At 43.3% G+C, this 16,716-nt stretch overlaps 1 protein-coding gene across 9 annotated transcripts in view; it reads left to right on the top strand.

The window, feature by feature from the left end:
* Positions 1-16,716, top strand: part of CYRIB (CYFIP related Rac1 interactor B) — a 94,991-nt gene that overhangs the window by 12,718 nt on the left and 65,557 nt on the right. For 2 of the 9 annotated variants that reach the window (XM_064397107.1, XM_064397081.1), the window contains exon 1: positions 8,235-8,421. The exons of 4 other annotated variants lie outside the window; for them this stretch is intronic. The gene's annotated coding sequence lies outside the window, so the exon portion shown is untranslated. Of the gene's footprint in view, positions 1-8,233; positions 8,422-16,716 lie in introns of those variants that run through there. 3 more of the 9 variants (XM_064397090.1, XM_064397066.1, XM_064397126.1) reach the window with 3 other exon arrangements.

Genomic DNA, 16,716 nt, shown 5'->3' with positions numbered 1-16,716 from the left:
AATGGGAGCATGAAGGAGCAGGTACCGTTTGTCTTTTTTTGGAAGAGAAGAAAATATAATTGAAAAATAGAGTCCTGTGAACAGTGTAACTAATGAATTGTAATTTTCCCCTGATTTGCATTCTGTGTACCCTGAATTTCCCACTGGATCTTTTTCAGTGCAAAACTTCTGGGTTCTTCCCTGTTTCCAGCTCCCCCCTTCCCTGCTATGTTCCCATTGCTTCCACTGCAGCTCCCCCAGTCTCTCTCTTACATCTTGCCAGCCAGGCAGGAGATGACCCAAGCAGGCTGACTGGGCAGCATTCACATGCTGTTGAGTGTCCAGCACCACAAACCTGATTTCCAGGGGAGTGCAGGCTGTGTGTCCTGGAACAGGAAGAATGGCTACCTGTCATAGGCTAAGGGCTCACAGGCAAGCTGGAAAACAACTCCAAGTGATCAGCCTCACTGCATAACACATAGTAGAGACACTGTGCTGCTCCAACTTTTGTGCCCAGGTTTGTTGTTTAGGACTAGCTTGGTTGTAGAAAGCCAATGTGTACAGCAGATCTCAGCGTTTGTGGTTTCCTCTCATCTACAACTTAGTCTGCAAGCTGCTAAGAGCAAGAATTGCACCAGTGGTTTTTAAGGCATTGTACAAATATTTCCAATTTAGCTTTTTGCATATGAAATTACTGAAGTTTAATGGCACCACTTTAGGCACTTAGAAGTTTGCAGAATGGGAGGTACCACTGCAGGCTTCACAGCCTTCTTGCTTAATGTCATATGAGAAGTCTGAGGTCAGAAATATGGTCTAAGCTTCAGACTTACAGCCTAGCACCTCACAAGAGAAGACTGTTTTGCTTCTCTGAGGTTTTTAGCTTGTTCACTGCTTGAGACAGGAACAATTTAGAATCAGGACAATATGAGCATGCATTTAAAAAGTCCCACTGGTTTGTGATGCAATCCTGCAGAGGTGGTGTGGTCATGGGGAAAGCTGTCTAGTCTGATCATTAACATAATAGGTACCTAAGCTGTGACTCCAGGATCCCAGATGTCTCAGATGGGACTGGATCCAGATTGCTATAAACAGGCACAGAATGTTTCCCAGCTCATGCGTGGGGTTTATCAGCTGGACATAAAAAATATTATCTTTTAATCAATTGGGAAAACTCCGAATAAGTTTAGGCAATTACAATGTGCAATACCAGCTTTACTCTCCTTTCTTGCTAACTGAATATTAAACAGCTGTATCTGGTGCTATATTTAGCCCTAGGTGCCATATTCCTGCTCAGGAAAAAGGAAGAGAAAGACGTCTGGTGTGCAGTGTTACAGTTCCTCAGCAGAGGAAGTGTTGAAGTGCCTGCCTAAATGCTTTGTTTCATGGAAGCGTTCATCTGCACCCAGTCTGTCTCTCACAGATTACAGCACAGGAAAGTCCTGGCTTTCCATTTCCTCTGCTAGCAAACTCTTCCTTGCAGCTAGAGGGACTTGTGCTTGTGGGACCAGTAAGGACTCTATTTCTGTCCTTCGAGCTACCCAGGCATCTTAAAATGATTGTGCTAAAAGATTCTGCTTCATAACACAAACATTCCTCCCGTGAGGGTGATGGGTGACTGGGAATTTCTTATCCCATAGAAAAAGAGTGCTACCTAACATATGAGGTCATAAGAGAACCTACAAGAAAATATGTGTACTGATAACGAAAGTGTTTCTTCAAAGTTCTTTACATTCAGCAATTTGGTACACTAAAATTATTTTAATGTCTGCTGCTCCTTGGAGCATATTGATGGCATTGCAAGAAGGCAGAAGTATAAAGGTATACAACAGATGACTGCATCAAAACAGTGTAATTTTAAAGAGGTAGATGTAGTTGGTGAGTTAATAACTAAATAATAGTCTATTTTTTCTCTCATTATTCAGTAGCCTTGTACTCAATATCAATTAGATCACACACAAAGAGAAATTTAGTTTATAGAATTTCAAGTGAATGCTGCAGAACCAGTTGTGGTTTTGATTTACTAAATTGAATTCTAGTTTTCAGATGGGACCAAACAGTCAGGTCCCTTCAAACTGAAATAGTGGTACAAGGGCAGAACAGAGGCAACAGTGACACTGCAGTGCTGGGAGGTGCTGAGCACCCTCAGCTCGTGGTTTTGCCACTGGAGCTCAAGGAACACATCCCATGGGATGCAGCTGAGATGCTGTCCTTGCTCATGTCTTGGCCAGCAGTGCCTTACACTGTTGTTCCATGAAGTCCATGTTTATTCACTGAATTTTGCAGTTGTCCCCTGTGATTGATGCTCTGCAGAGCCCTTCCCTGAGGTGCTTTCATTAAGTTACCTATTTCCCCAACAGAAGATTGCAACTTCCCCTGTGATGTGAAGAGGAAACCAAGAACAGCTGTAGCAGAGGAAGCAGCTGAGGCAAAGTGAAATGGTAACACCTCCCATGTTACCATTGTTACCTTGTTACCTCCCTTGGTAACACCTAGACACAGCCCAAAAATCACTTATGAGCCAAATGCTGTTCTGAGGGCTTCTAATAACAACTGAATTAAGCACTTTGGGGAAAAAGAAAAAAATTAAATAAACACTCACCAATAAAAAAAAAACAACCCTGCAATGATTACATCATGACAAAGAATGTGATCAAAGTAAAATACCAGTCTCATGCTCCTGAGGTAGGCAGAAATCTCAATGAGATCAATGAATGTTTGTTTCCATCTGGGCAACACAAGTGTGTTACAAACACCCAAATCAAACCAAAACAAAAATCTGGGTTCTCTTCCAGAGAGTCATGAGACAGTCTAACTCTCTGGGACATTGTCTTCCCCGTTCTCTGAAACATTGATTCTGTCCATTAACTGGAATACTATTATGCTGCTGATCTGAAAAAAATCTGTGGGGAAGAAAAGAAAAAGAAAAGATAATGTTTGTGAGAAAGTTCCAGATCAGATATATATTTTATTTCCTGCTGTGGTCCTGGGGGTTTACTTTGTTTAATAAACTGGCTTGACGGGGGCTAATGGGAGGTCAAGTGAAACTCTGCCACTCTACATCACCTGATCTGCAGCCTCCTCTGGCCTGGTGAAGCCCTCACTTAGAGGCTTACTGACTGCTACTCAGAGTGAATAAATACAGTGGCATTTCGGAGTTTACAGTGACATTTAGGAGTTTTGCTGGAGAAAGGCACCTCTCAAACGAGTAAAGGTGATGGCCCAGCACCTGCTGAGGTGTCACAGCTTTTCCACTGCCCCAAGCACAGACACACAGGTGCATCTGGGGCTTTTCCTCCAGTGTAAGTTCAGAAGCGCAGTCTGTGGCCGTGACCTCCTAAACCTGGTGATGCTGGATGTTCTCAGTGTCTTGGCAGGCCTCTTCCCTTGCCAGTGTGCTGCCAGTGAAGGTTCACCACTGCAACTACTCAAAGACTTGTCAGTGCAATGGAGTCCATGTGGTGATCACTGAAGAAATTCAGTATTTCACAAACTTTTATAAGCAGCTTAAAGATCTCAGAGTCTAATACTGTGTTCTGCTCTATTCTGTAGCAGGTCTACTACTCTAATTTATCTTTCTATTTTCCAGTAGAGATAAAACATGATTAAAATAGCTGCAGTTCCTCTTTCCTTCTTCCTCTATGCTTACTGGTCTGTAATCTTCTTCTAATGCAGGCTTAACACCTGACATTTTCTCTTTTTTCTTCCTTTTTCTTCCCCATCTCTCATATTGGTGAGCTGTATTTTTAAGGTAAGGCAGCAAAATGTGAGAATGTGAAAAAAAAAGAGCTTTATTTTGTAAAATCTCCATTATTCTTGATCACAGTCCAACTGTCATGGTACTGAACCTTCCTGTGCTATTTGACTTAAAGAAGTGTTCATTAATTGAGAGCATGCTGTGTGTTTTAGCTGAGGCTCCCCACACAAAGTGGCCATGCTGATCGTTTGTAGGGAGCAACTGATCACCACATGAGCAAACTCCAAAATAATCTTGGGCCTTGTAATGGCAGAAGAGAAGATGACTGATGCCATTAGTCACGTGAAATGACTGGGGCATAGCATGAGGAGATGACAGGATTTCACCAGGTCTGTCAGAGTAAAAAGATTGGACTCCAGAAGCATCTCAGTTTTCCCACTTGCCACCCAAATATCAAAATGACCTTTTTTTTTTCTTTGGGGTTGCGGGGAAGGCATTCTGAGATTATGAATGCCTGTCTCCATGCAAGTATAAAACATTCTAACTCTTTGGTGTGACAGTATCTGGAAGCACTTCAGGGATCCTTATGAAGTGATTTGACCTTGGCTTTTTGTTTTGTCTGCATTTCTGGAAATTTATGTAGATCATTCACATTTTGTTACAACTGTTTATATTCTGAAGAGCGACATTCATATCAGAAGATTTGTACTATCTAAATGAGAGCCCTAGAGGACTCTGTGGTATAAATGTGACTGCCTCTGCACTCTCTTGTCTACTGCCGTGCCACTTGAGAATGTGGGAAATCTGCGCAGGGGAGGGCAAAACCTGACGTTGGTTTTATCTGAACTGAAAGGTGCTATGAGCCACGACCGTGTAACAAGGGAGCCCTTCAAAGCCTTGACATTTTCCATAAGAAATTTCATTTTTAACCATTTCTTTAAAAGAATAATCTTTAGCCATAGGATGTTTACTTTCTATTTTCATCCATGCAATGGCAGAGCTGTTGCTGTCCCCCCCCAGAACAAACAAGGCTGCTGTCAGTGGTCAGGGTGCTCTATTGTCCCTGCTGAGTACACATGGGTGTCCACATGGCACAGGGTGATGGTCACTTCTTTTTCCCTTTGGACACTCTCCCCTAGGCTACCATTAGGTTGAAAAGCAACCCAAATATTCCAACAGTGCATGGCACCTAAGGGCAGCTTTGCTTCTGTGGCTTTATTTATCCATCTGGCCCTCCGTATATCAAGTCAAGTCATCTTTTGTCACTGGTATATACACACATATATGCAATACATATACATCCATGAGTCATTTTAGAGCTTATTAATCTCTTCTTAACAAAAATGCTCTGACCTGTTTTCTTTCCTGTCAGATATACCTGCCTGGCACCAACTAACTAACAAAATCCTCAGGCATTTAGCAGCATAGGAACAGTTATGTTGTGTTACCACTTTTATTCTATGATACTAACCAAAAATTACTGCCTTTAATGGTTTTATTGTTGTTGGTTTGGGGTTTGTTTTTTTGGGGAGAGTTTTGATATTTATTGCAGTGATAGCCTGGTAAAATAATTTTGCATTCAGAAGAAGCAATTAAGAAATTAAAAGTGAAGGCAGAACTAACAGAAAATTGCTGGGTTTTTTAGTCATGCAGCATTTTCCACAGTGTTCAATAATTTTTTTATGCTTCAATTATTATGTGGGATGTGGATGTCTTAGTGTGCAACTGCTGTTAAAGCATCAGTGATGCTCAGCATCTGGGCATCCTTGTACTTCTGAAAGATGTGAGATCCAAATCAAAGGTATCTTACAATTCTGGAGAATACTAAAGACTATATATTATTATAAACATGCTCATGGTTTCAGTAGGAAATTTTCTTTGTCTAACCCCACCCTGCCAAGCCCCGAGTGCTTTATAATGTTATGAGCAACAACAACTGTTCATCCCTGAGGCTGGTTCTGTGTAGCTCTAGTTCTGTGTAGAAGGACAAAGCTCTATAGCACGACAGGTGAGACCCCTGGTTTCTGTTAAGCCCAAATGGTAACGAGTCCAACATTAACTCAGAGCTCAATCCTGCTTCCCTGGAATTCAGTTCAGTGGAACCTGGATCACACAGGCTTGTAAAGCCCTGTAGACTTAGAGAAGATGAGGATGTGGTGATAACCTGCCTCATCTCAGGAAGGAGTGTGCATTGATTCACACCTCAAAATTTGTATCCACTGCAAAAAAAAATCCTTTCTGTGGCAGAAGTGAAAAGCCATGTCAAGCATTTGTTCAGCCGCTTACACAAATCGCACGCAGGCAGAACTGGAACTTCCGTCATTCTGCTGAAGGTGCTTCTGTGAAAAATCTTTTTTCATATCTTCTTCAACATCTCCTCTGTTTGCTCCAGTCTGTACAAACCTCTCAGAGCCTCCAGAGCTTGTCTGAGCACTCCCTTTTCCCTGCTTAGGGGAAGGCAGTGGGCAGGTATGTGGTGCACCAGCCCTGCTCTTGCCTGACTGCTGCCCAAGGACCAAAACTCAAGTGTGGTGATTTCCTTTGAGTTCACCAAACAGGTTTTGCAGCTGAACTGTACTCACAAATGGCTTCCTTCATATCCCAGGATACTCTTTTAGTTAGAATACTTTAAAGTTATTATAGTCAATCCATATATCTTGAATCCTAATAAGTTAAAGACAAACTAAGTTTATCAGATTAAGTCAACATATATGTAGGTACAATAATAAAAGCAGAAATATATTGACATATAAATAAATCTTTGAGCTATTTTCCACTTTTGTACTTTCTCAGTGGGCTTAGGGGTACCTGATATTCACTTAAGAGCACTTAACTGCTGTCAGGCTTCTGAGGAGGAGCTAGTAGAAGAGGTTGGACTGTGAGGTGGTTGGTTTGTCTCTTTCAGATTGAGAATACCCTTTGATTAGAGCTGTACTGATAATGTTTTACTATTTGAGGGTGCAAGTTTTGTACTGCCTGGCTGCCCCGCTCGGTCTCTGAACCTCTCCCCATGCAGCCTCACTGAAAAAACTGGGAACTGCCCTTGGTGTCAGAACAGCTCAGTGTGAAGGCCAGGGGAGACTTGATGGCAAAAGTTAGAAAAGCATCGTCTAGATTCTAGGTTACTTTAAGAAAAAACAAACAAACAAACAAAAAAACAACAACAAAAACGAAACAAAGGCAAAACAAAACCAGCAGAACTTTTAATTGTTTTCTAAGTAGGTCTATGTGGAATTTTACTAAAGCAGCAAGCTCTGAAACAAGGTATTTGTGCAACCCCTCTGCTTTGGCAAATTTATCCACAGCAGGAGAAGGAGTTCAGGGTGTGCTTTGTTCCCATGTGAGGATACCAAAATCCAGGGTGTGATAGAGAAGGTGAAACCTTCATAAAATCAGAGAATCATAGAATACGCTGAGTTGGAAGAGACCCACAAGGAAGATTGAGTCCAAATCCTGGCCCTGCACAGAAAGCCTATAATTAAGTCCGTGGGATGTTCTTAAAATATGTTTTTGTGTTTAGAGTCATTTAGAATCATTTATGCTGGAGAAGACCTTTCAGATCATTGAGCCCATTCATAAACCCATGGCAAAGTCACCACTAAACCACAACCCCAGGTGCCACATTTACAGGTATATTAAACTCCTCCGTGATGGTGACTCCACCACTTTCACGGGCAGCCTCTTCCAATGCTTGACAACCCTTTCTAAGAGGATTTTCCCCCTAATATCCAATCTAAACCTTCCCTGGTGCAACCTGAGGCCATTTCCTCTCGTCCTGTCTCTGGTCACTGGGGAGAAGACACCGACCCGATCTGGCCACAGCCTCCTGTCAGGGAGCTGTAGAAAGCCATAAGGTGCCCCCTGAGGCTCCTTTTCTCCAGGGTAAACAACCCCATAACCCCATGTGGGGTTTTTTTGTGATTTTTGAACACATTTTGGGTGTCTTTTGCGTTTTCATGGAGATGGAGGTGGAAAGCATTCCAGGATCAGCCTGAGTGCAATGGAATGGGGTTCTGGCAGTGCTCACTGAGGCATGAAACTTTCCACATTTTAAAAAATAATTACTCATTTGTTTTTGCTTTGCTCAACCTGGGAAGACGTTTCCGAACAGCTTTAAGCCAGCAGCCCCGCTTTTCCCAGATAAGGAGCACCCCATCTCCCTTCCCAACCTGGCTTTGCCAACTGCAGACACTCCAAACCCCCGGCCCAGGCCCTAAAAAAGCACCAGAACCACAGAGCCGGCTCAGGGACCGATCACTAATGCTGACTGAGCGACCCTAATGAGCTGATCCCGGGGGCTGCGGGAGGGCGGCGGCGCCTTTAAGGGGCTGCCCCACACGCCGCCTCGCCCGCCCGCCTCTCTTTCGCTCCCCCGCCCGTGCCCGAGACACTGGGAGTCGAAGCAGGTGCATGCGCAGTGCGCTGGCGGCCGGGCGCGCTTGCGCAGTCACCTGCTGCTGGCCGCCCCCCCCGGTACATCCGGGTCAGCGCACGCCCGCCCGCACGGCCGGTGCCCGCGGTGCTGTGCGGCCGCTCCCCCCTCCCCCCGCTCCCCCCTCCCCGCGCGCGCGCTCCCGCCGCCCGCGCGCTCCCGCCGCCCGCGCGCGCTCCCGGCGCGCTCCCGCCACCCGCGCGCGCCGCTCCGTCGCTGCTCCGGCCGAGCGGGGGAGGCGGCGGCTCCGGCTCCGCTCCCGGTCCCGCTCCCGCTCCGGATCCCGGTCCCGCATCGCCGCGCGCGGGGCGGCTCGGTGAGTGCCTGCAGGGCGGGAGGGGCCGGGCGGGGCGCGCTCGCCGCCGCATCCCTCGCGTTCCCTCGGCGCCGGCGGTGCGCCCCCCGCCCCGTTCCCGCGGGGCCCCGGTTCCCCGCCCGGCTCCAGCTGTTGCTCTCCGCGCTCCCTCAGCGCTTCGCAACTTCTCCCGTCCCGCCGCCGCTTCCCCCCGCACGCCCAGGAGGGGCCCCGGGGCGCGGGGGAAGCGGCGGCCGCTGCTCCCTGCCCGGGGAACCACGCGGGTCACCGGGACCGGCCGCCCTGCCCGGGGCTCCCGCGGCTCCTTCCCCCGTCCGGGCACCGCGTCTGCTTCGTGCCCGGCGCGGGCGGCTCCCCGGGATGCAGGTAGAGCCGCGGGATGGAGTGACAGTGGTAATGGATAACGGGAGGGGGAGAGCTCCTGAAGGGACAGCCGCAGTCCTTGGGAGCGTGGCTGAGCGGAATACGGGGATCGTCGCACATTTGTCATGGGCAGGGTGTATCCTGCAGGTTTGTGTGCGGCGCTGTGATGCTAGGCGGGATTAAGGTGAATTTGGAGTCTGTAACAAGAGAGTGTTGTTTCTAACCTATTTATTATATAGGCGATAAAATCAAATTTTAATTCCATTATAATTTTCTCCCATGTAATTCAGTGATAAGGACGCCTGCAATTTAATTTTTTTTTTGTTGCTTTTTAATCTGGTGTCATATCTGACTTGGTAAAAAAATGCAAGAAGTTTCTTCACAGGAACATTTGAGACCCCAAAGAAAGCAAGAGACTGTGTGTTATGAAGGTTTTTAAAGTTTTTTTTCTCTATCTGTTCCATAGCATCAGCACCCTGGATCCAAGTGTCAGTAGCAGTGTGACAGCTGTCATACTGCTGTGATAGTGGAGTCTTACTAACATTTAGAATCTGTCATTCTGAATTTCTGGTAACATAATATGGAAATATAAGTGTACATTAGCATGTATGTTAATCTTCAAACCAGTAAAACATTTTCTAGATTGATCTGATAATCTGGATTCTTCCTTATTACTGTTCCTAGTGGTAAGAATTGCAAAGTCGCTTTTGCTCTAATTCTCTCCCCCCCCTCATTGACATAGAATTTTCTGTCTTTGTGCTCTGCTTGAACTTTAAATATGGCTTTTAGTTAATTAGCATTTTCTGTTGTAGGTTGTGGCAGATTTGGGTGTTGGGCAATAAATAGCCTGAGATTATTGTTGTCAAGCTTGCAATGTGGATTCAAACTTAAAAGCTTCCCCCTGACAAATATCTTTGTTCAGCAAGGTGTGTTGTTTTGCAGAATATGTCTTTGGTTCTGTGTGGCAAGCTTAACAGCAAAATCCTAAACCACATGAATAAGATACTGCTGTTACATGAAGTTGGATTGTTTCTTGCCTGGCATACAGAGAGTATTTCATTGTTGAAACAGAAGCTTTGAGTAGGAGAGAAGATAGCTTTTTATCCCAGTCAGACTGTCAGATTTGGTATTGCATATATTAGCTGTCTGAGAGCAGGGGCTGTGGAAAGATGTGATCCCAGGATTGTTTTAAAATATCCCTGTCAAGAAGTACCATGATTATATGAAAGTAAGGAATGAATTTGATCCCATCTGTTATACAACTTCCATTTGTCATCAGGTGCTCTAGATTTTCTTCCTTGTTTGCAGTTTAGCTGGGGCCACCTGAGGGGACAGATTATAGAAGAGTTTGTCTTCTGAAAGTCTCTGCCTCTTCCTGTGACAGCCTTCCCTGCTCTGGCTGTGGAAACCTGTGTCAGCCAGTTCTGTTCTTGCATACAAAACTGTCCTTTCCCTTTATCGGGTTTTTGTGTGAGTCTTTCTCTTGATAAAGAGAAAAAAGGAATACATTTTTATTGTGTCTATCAGCAGTTGTATATATTTCCAAAAGAATCGATTGTTAAATTAATTTAATGCAATAGTTTAAAGACACTTAAGGTGTCTGTCACCAGACCTCTAACAGTGCTTACTAAACACTTGGAATTAATACTGTAAAGAGACAGAAGGGCAGGGAATATTTGTATTGCAAACTGCTGAATTATTGAGTAACACAGTAACAGAAATTGTCTCTGTCATTTGGAAAAGCATATGTAGGGGCCACTTTGGATTTCTGCAGCTGCTTTGGCATGGTAAATGTAAATGCAGATTATTTTCCTCTCGCTGTGTATCTTGGAGAATACAGACACACAAACAGCCTGCAGTCCCCTTTTTCTTGTTCCTGCCTGCCAGCTGGGGGCATAGATGGAACCAATGCATATCTTGACGTAGTGAGACAGGCAAAATTAAAGCTTGTGTGCAAGGAGTTGGATTTGTTTTTAAGCAGGTTTGTGTGTGGCTGTTGTAGTTCATTTGGTTGGTGTTTTTTAGGAAATGATGGCACTAGTGTAAGTCAAGGTTGTCACCTTTGCCTGTCCTACCTATAGGCTTGTTCTCTTGAATGATACCAAGAGTTTGTCGCTGATGTAAATGGGCATGAGTTGAGAAGAAAGACTCCTGTTTGTTAAGTTAATGTTAACTGCCCTGAAGTACATTACAAATCAGTTTTATGAGACACGTTCATCGTAAAAATGTTTGAAAATACATCTTCAAAGCTGAAATATTTTGAGTGTTGTCAAACTGCATCTCATGGATTATCAGCTGTCAAGCAAATGTGCTACAGGCAAGGCATGCAGCTCGTGTGAATATGTGTGCTGAATCCACACAAGGCTTGAATGCCAGTGCCAGCTCCTGTGCTTATGCCCAGGATGCAGAGAGTCATCCTGGCAGTCATTTTGGTCCATCTGAATCCCTCCAGTCTGTCAACATAGCTTCAGAGGTGATGGGAGTGTGGGGACTGGGGATATGAAGGCAACTCTGCTTGGATTGGAAAGAGTTAAGCACTGGGGACCCTGAAGTGTTGGCACTGCATACTAGCTGTGACACCTGAAATACATGCATCAGTTAGGCAGGGTAAGAATTATTTCAAATAATTTTCCAGCAGTTAATGTTAGCCACTTGTACCGTTTGATGTCTTTTCTGCTCCCATTTGTTTGCATATATCAAGAGCACTTTTAAGTAAATGGATGATCCTCTTGCACACCTCTTAAGTTTTTCTTTATTATTACTCTATGGCCATATAAACTTTACTTAGCATTATCAGTATTTTCTTCCTTGTGATCATGGAAAATTTAACACCTCCACCCAGTGTAGAGAAATCTGCATTCCTCTTCATGTTTACAAAGACAGGGGCTTACTTGATTGCCTTTAATTTCAGGATCTGTTATAAAATCACCTTACTTTCCCCCCATCTGTGATTCAGGAATGTTCTCTCGAGTGCCACAAGTTGGCTGCTGCAGCTGGCAGAGTGTTTCCAACTGTCTAAAATTTGCTGAGAGCAATAGGCTCTTCCATAGGCACTGTTACAGTTCCAGTGCTTACTGGGGATACATGTATTGCAATCATATAAACAGCAGAGCTTAACAGAAACCAATGACGAACAATGCCCAGTTTTAGAATTGACTAGGTAAAGCCAAAAGTATTTTTAACTGCAGCACTTTCTCCTGTGTTCCCCATCCCCTGTGGTTTTAGTTGCATTCTGCTTCTTAGAAATGGCATTTTGTCCTCCCTGTCATGTGAAAGCTTTATGTACAGAGAGTACCTTCACTGTGGAAACAGTGAAACTAGTTACAGGCAAAGCATAATTGAAAGGTGTAGGGAAAATGGTGCATTCTTTGGCCTTTCACTCATGATCATTTGAATTTCAGGATAGTTGTAAGACAGTCGTGGTTGTGAGGTAAGCACTGACCCTGTCCTGCTCAGTATCTTTATGTGGCTTACGAACTCAGATCTGTTGTTACAACCTTTGTTGTCTAGTTATGCTGCCCTCTTCATTTACTGTTGCTCTTGAATATGGTGATATTGATGAAATGTTTAGTAATTTATTTCTGGTTAACTCTGACAGTGTTAATGTTCATGTAATTGATTTGTAAAAGTATTTTTGGTTCCAGACTTATTATCTTTGAATGTTCTTTAGGATTGCTTTTTCAGCGCCTAGAAAAAGAATCTTTATGATTCTAGTACCTAGACTAATGTCAATACCTAAAGTATTGACTAATTTGTGTGTCTTGGGAAAGGCTGTTTTTTACCTTCTTTGCACTAACCTAAAGTTCTCATGCTGCATTTAAGGAATGGTATCTGACTGACCAAACCTGCCTTTTTTTTTTTTCCTATACATGAAATCATTGCAGGACTGTAGGAAAAATTGGGGACTAAATGTCTCTCAAATGAAGAGATTGTACATAAGTACAATCTTCAAGTGTGTAAAGCTAGTTTTCTGTAATAATGTTTGTATGGGAGGATATATTTTTATTCTTCTACTCTGTTCAGTGAAAATGCTGTATGGTTTGTGGTCTTGATTACTAAGTGTTGAACTGATTCTCTGGCTTATGTCTACAGCACTTGGGATTCCCAGGTGGTCCCTGTGCAAATAGTGTGACTGGGTCTGGGACAGCTTAGCTTGTGAGATTTGAGAGCATTCAGTTTGGTGTGGCTGTAGCTACAAAAATAGCATGCCTTGCAAAACAGGCCTTCTGTCTGCCACCCACACCAAAACCTGAAGCTTGATCCTGTAGGCAGTTAATACGTTTATCTGGGAGGCTGATTCCATCAGCAAATGCCTTACCTGAAATTGGTGTCCACCAGGCAAAAAAAAAATTATATTGGTAATCACTTTATATATAAGAAAGTGCAGCAGAACGATGTCCTAGATACATTTTTAAAAGCACTTTTTACTTCAGACTACAGGGCTTAAGTGTTCCCCGGTAGTAGGAGGTAGTTCTGTGAGCAAATTCTGTTTAACTGGCGTAGTTCAAAAGACTCTTAAATTCAGCCATGAGGCAATTCTGGTTCTCCTTCAGTCCTAGATGATTAAATTAAATGGAGTGTTAGCGTGAGTAACTTTTTCTGGTGTACTACACAAGGTAATAGATGAATTCCTAGGAGCCCTAGTTGTAAATTAGATGACTGGAAAGCCCCGTTTCTGTGTCTAGTGGCTGTAGCAGTTGAATAACTTCAAAAGTTAGATCTAATTGCGTATTCTCCTAGTCAGGTGTGGCACTGGGTGATGGCTCCTTCTCCTTTTTATTATGGCAGTCTTGAGGGTAACATCCTCAGGGAAATGGATTTCTTGCCTTTTTGTGTTGCACAACAAAGGTGTTTGTTTCAGCCTCTGATGTACAAATCAGTTTGACCCTCTACTGTTGAAAAAAAAAAAAAAAACCACCCAAAAACAGACACACTTCTGAATTCTAGCACTGTTATTCTGGAAAAAAAAAAGAGCTATAAGAATTAATAAGAAATACAATCGTAGCAGAGTTTTTTGTTGTTTTGTGGGTGGGGTTTTTTTTGTTTTTTGGGGTACTTTTTTGGGGGGGAGAAGGGTTTGTTGTTGTTTAAACAGAACCTTCCTGTTTAGTGTCCTTGAAAGTGAAAATTCTTAGGCAAAGTGCATTCTGGGCATGAAAACACAATTTCTTGTTGTACTTGCACCTTTTATGTGCTGAGACATATGGTTACTTGAAACTGTTCCCTTCAAAGGTAGAAGTGAAATAAGTAACCACTAGACTCCATGAGGCTTCATTTCAAAGATAAAATTGCTGACCTTTTACATAAATGAAGATCATACAGACAAGAGAGAGCATTGTGTAAGGGTTGCTTATGGAAGCAGTTAATTGATTCGGAGTTTAGATTTCCTGCCTCTGTGTGGGGAGATGTGGATTTGTCAGCTGAACGGGCAGTTGAATTGTAATGATGGTTTTGAGATTTTTTGCGATGGCTATTTTGCTTGTTCCCATGTATAACTGACTACAGTCTTGTTCTCCTAAGCACTAAAATAGTAAATGCTTTATCTGTTCTTACCTTTGCATCTCAAAGTTCAGAACTAATTAATTCAGAATTAATTTCTTAGCAGGAGTAGCAGAATAGCATAATCTAGTTGAAGAACTTTGAAGTTTGGAGGGCAATCCTACAAGAACTTCCAACTAGTATAACAAAGCACAAGTTATTTTCTTATCTCTTCTGAAGTTTATTGTTTTAGCAGTGTTCAAAGTTTTTATGGGGAAATTCACCATTATTCTGTAACTCTGGCTTCTTAATAAACATGGGGTGGAATTGTGTCCCAGTAGGAAACTCACTGTAGTTGTGACTGGCAGTAGAGTCTAGTAAATGGCAGTGTAAGACACTGTTGATTAAGACCTAATATTTTGAATGTGACATAATATTGATGTTAATATTGTGTCAGGTTTTCAAAGGAATTTCAGTCAAACGACTTCAGTAACTGCCAAAAGTGAAGCTTGGGAACAGATGTTGTAATGGGAGTCTTAAAATTTGACAGCTCTTCAAATAACTCTGGTGTGTCTCTGCTTTAGAGCAGAGTGTTTTTGCAGGGCTGATGCCTCTAGCTTTCCTTTTCTCCCTGTCCCTAATCCAGAATGGGCCTCAGTTTGACCCCATTACAGTCCTATGAAAACTCATGCTCTAATAAACATGTATCCAGGCAGGCAGCATGGAAGAAGAAATGGGTTTGGATGGCGAGGAGGAGAGATGGCAATTAACTAGGAGGAGGAGCAACTTGCTTTGAGTTGAAAGCAGGGAAGAATATGAGTTGGAATCTGGGACTGAGTTAGACCCAGATTGGTGATAAACTAGCAGAGAGGTTGGGTTGTGAGCTCTCGGTGTGGAAAGTATTGGTCACTACTGAGGGAGTGTGTGGGAATGATGCTGCCTCTCACCCAGCATCTTGGGGGCATCAGGGAAAATGAGAACTTGCCAGACAAAGAAAATATGCAAAAGAGAGCTGATGGGCAGGGAAAGGCAGACAGGAGTATAAGGGTAGAAGCTGGGATTTTGTAAAGAAGCCAGAGGGGTCTGTTGGACAAGGAGCTTGTGATAGTAAAAGTGGAGTTAGAAAATCTGTAAGGAAGGGACTACAGTGAAATAAACAGAGTTTTGTCCATTGCCATTAGTAACCAATGTGTCTTTGCCACTTTAACTTAATATGTATCTCTGAGTGGTAAAAATTTGTGTTGTGAGCAAATAGTTCCAATTCTGGTCATGAGCTATGTAGTTACAAGGATGAATTGTCTGGGCTCATCTCCTGGTTAAGAATTTGTACTGTTTGGCTGAGTAGCAGTGCTCAGAAGTCCAGAAGTTGCAGAAGGCAAGCAGCCATGAATACATATTTGTAAGCCATTTCTTCATTAGCACCTTGCTTCACTCCCCCAAGTGTCTGGTGCTAGTTCCATCATCACAGTGTTCTTCAGTATGTCTTCATTGCTTTAGACTGCACCGTGCTCTTGCTAGATTGCTCCAGAGAAGCAGTTAATTTCCTCATGGACAGTGGTGCTGCTTTCTGTAAAGTTATTTATTATCAGAATGGTCTAGTGAGATGAGATGAGATGAGGAAGTAGTTTGCTTCCTATTTTACACGAGGAGCGAAGGCACAGAGAAGTTCAGTTAGTTTTGCATGGTTGGAAATGACTGTAACCTGACTCTTTTTTTGACTGCTTTATATATTGCAACCACATCCCCGTAGAACTTGCTGCTTTTCTCTTACTGTGATTCCCTTTTAATAATGAATTCTAACGTCACACTTATTTCTTGTGTTTCTAGTCTCTTTGGGCATGTAGCTGCCCTAATCGAATCGGAGAACAAGGCAGCACTCCAGGTCCTGCTGGTTGTTGCAGCAGCAGGGCATGGCCATTCAAAAGGCAGAGTTGTTTCTAGTTTCTTCTTTTGTAACTGTGTTGCTTGCTGAGAGAAATGAGGAAGTGTTAATTCCGGCATTGTGTGACTCTGGAGAACTTCTGCTCTGGTGTTAGTAGCTCCTTGAAGCATTTGGTATTGATGCATTCCTTCTCTGTGCTGTATTCACACAGCTCTAGGGCCAAACTGGCACATGTTGTGAAAAGACACCTACTTGGTGTTTAAGTGTTATGGAGAAGTTGAAGTGCTGTTGCAGCCTTATTAACAGAATTGTGGGCAATGAATTCCTTCCTCTGCTTCATGGTGGGGGAAGGAGGGATGAGCTGCTTTTTCTTTTTCAGGTGGGAGTCTCTCAGTTGTCTGCATTGCTCAGCTTATCTGTTTAATTTGACAGACAGTTCTGTCCTGCTGTCACCACTGCACTCGTAAGTTCTTTCTGTTTTGGAGACCCTTGTGGCTTCTTGAGTTTCTTTATAGAAATGAAACTGTACCAACCAAGGTAAGAAGTATAAAGCTGCTGTTTCTTCTGTCAGT

This window comes from Passer domesticus, chromosome 1 (genome assembly GCF_036417665.1).
Source record: "Passer domesticus isolate bPasDom1 chromosome 1, bPasDom1.hap1, whole genome shotgun sequence".
Lineage (NCBI taxonomy): Eukaryota > Metazoa > Chordata > Aves > Passeriformes > Passeridae > Passer > Passer domesticus.
This window is presented reverse-complemented; position numbering and strand designations above follow the sequence as displayed.